This window comes from Dermacentor albipictus, chromosome 1, assembly GCF_038994185.2.
Source record: "Dermacentor albipictus isolate Rhodes 1998 colony chromosome 1, USDA_Dalb.pri_finalv2, whole genome shotgun sequence".
In the NCBI taxonomy this organism is placed as follows: Eukaryota; Metazoa; Arthropoda; class Arachnida; order Ixodida; family Ixodidae; genus Dermacentor; species Dermacentor albipictus.
The window spans coordinates 137,644,890-137,647,237 of NC_091821.1; the positions used below are offsets into that span (position 1 = coordinate 137,644,890).

Below are 2,348 nucleotides of genomic sequence, written 5' to 3' on the forward strand. Positions count from 1 at the left end.
AACGAGCGATAATTGTGCGAACAACGCACTTGCTTCTCAGTAACTTCGTAGTTGTTGACGCTTGACGCTTGACGCTTTGATGCTTTGACGCTTCACAAGAGCACGATTTCTTGTTGGATCCCGTGTAAGTTCCCTAGTTACGATTGCGTTCCATGCAACGTAAATTACCCATTTCATGTTGCCTGGCAACGTGGGAAGAATTATATGTGCCACACATATGCGAACGTAACTATTGAAACTAAGAAAGCGAACTCGGACAAGTCAGTAGAAGGTATAAGAATATATTTATCATTATCATCAAAAAAGTAAAATTTTCACAATTTCCTAAAATTAAACAAGTTACTAAAGAACAAAGTACACGCAAAACGCATAATTTGGCTACACACGATGGGCAGCGGCCCACATCTGGGTGTGTCTCGCCCAAATGTCTGCAGATCAACTTCTGCTCATGTGGCCTTCCTCGCCACACTTGAAGGAGCCTCGTCCCGAGGCAGCGGTGGGACACTCCCGGCTCATATGCCCTTCTTGGTTGCACGTCACGTAGGTTCGGCCGGTGGTGCTTCTCGCTGATCTACGACGTCCGCAAGGGCGGACGCCCCCGTAGATGGATCCGAGCTCCCCCTTTTGCAGGGCTGCCTCACCCCAGCAATCCGCTCCGGATGCCAAGGCGCCTCGGTTGTGAAGGCTCTTCTTGCGGGTAGATCCCATGCCGCCCCAACCTGCGCCTTCATAGTCGCCATTGTCAGAGCAGCCATCCACACAGCACCCGAGCAGGAGACACCAAAAATTGTGATGGTAATGCAGGTCAATCGGTTGTCTAGTACTTACCACAAGACCGCCGGGAGGTGGCTGCTTCCATTCCTAATTTGGCTCCGCGCCCACGGCCTAGCCGTGAGAAACCTGCCGCAAAAGTACTCGGGACTTCAGCCGCGATCGAACGTTCTTCAGAACAACGTCTTCGTCTTTCCCTACTTGCGAACACTACGTGTTTCTCCTACAAGGATTACAAAACCGACGTCTAGAATTGTGGAATTTTATGGGCTTTCGGTAATCATTTTGGTGTTGAAGTTTCTGAAGCTGATGATCAACGCTTATGGGATCGCATCTGGTGTCTAAAAAAAATAATCTATTTCGATTTTGATACTTAGCTTGTGCTTGTCCGCTTACTTATATAATGCGCAGAAGTAGTGTGTTAGTGCTGACGACCGAAGCTTCGTGTTACCGCGGATATTTTACAAGGTAATTCGTGAATAAGCAACTCTTCCTTACCCGAAAGTTACATTGCGCATCAAATTCTTGACTGTCCTGAACAACGACGACGAAGAAGAAGCCTGAGACGAGCGGAAGCTGCAAATATGTGAAAAATAGGAAGTAAAGCAGTCCGTGTGCGAGAGAAGCAACGCACAACGCGAAAACATCTCAGCACGAGGCACGTGCTGCCCTCGCGCGGTTGACGAACACTGCAAAAGGCAGTGCAGGCGCTTAGATCACGCGAAAACAAAGTGCACAAGACGCGATCAGCATCGCATAGTAGCATCGCATCGCATCGCATAGATCACGAAACAAAAACGCGCGTTAGCACAATACCGTTGTGATAATATTGTGAACCAAACGCGCGAGTTCTTTGAAAGAAATTGCCATGTTTCGTTGACTGCCTTATTCACATCAATGAATTACTGCGAGCAGCAATTTTAAGCCCCGATTCGCGGATGCGTCCATCGAATGTGATGTGCGGTCTGCATAGACCGCACATCACATTCGTATAAATTGTATAAATTGTTGAGAGAACCCCAGCTCCACATGAATTCCTAGAAATCACTTCAGAATGCCAGTAGGCACTGTTCCTGGCAAGAAGGTGTATCTTCTGAAATGCGACGCCAGTCAGTCCGTCAACAAACGCTACATACAGAAAAATACGGGGGGATCATTTTTGAACTTTACGAAAATTTTAAAAAATGCCTGTAGCAGAAGCAAACATAATTCAAATCTATTTCAAATATAATTCTAGTACTTCAGCTGGATAATCCTGAGGGGCCGAGAAATGCAAGAGAAATCGAAGCACGTCTTCAACTAATTAACAAAAAGTCATGAATTTGCTCTCTTATGCATAGAAGCACAACGGTAAATGAAAGCTCATATATTTTCTCCGAAAGTTCTGGAAATAATTTCTGGAGACTAGTGTCCTGACTATTGGGGCCGTATAACGTAAAACTATTCCAATATGTTTTATTCCAATCTCCTGATGTGAAATTTGCGTAACCGCCGACGCAAGCATCGGGTGGTCACCCGCAGGGTTGTTTGTACCGACCAATCAAATGCTCCCCTTGTTCATAGGAGGTCACTTTTGT

At 46.3% G+C, this 2,348-nt stretch overlaps 1 long non-coding RNA gene across 1 annotated transcript; it reads right to left on the reverse strand.

Moving 5' to 3' along the window:
* Positions 1 to 265: 265 nt before the first annotated feature.
* Positions 266 to 961, reverse strand: LOC135911774 (uncharacterized). The gene is made up of 2 exons (XR_010567448.1): positions 829 to 961; positions 266 to 725 (listed from the first exon to the last, which is right to left on the reverse strand). It is a non-coding gene; the product is annotated as an uncharacterized lncRNA (long non-coding RNA).
* Positions 962 to 2,348: the final 1,387 nt, after the last annotated feature.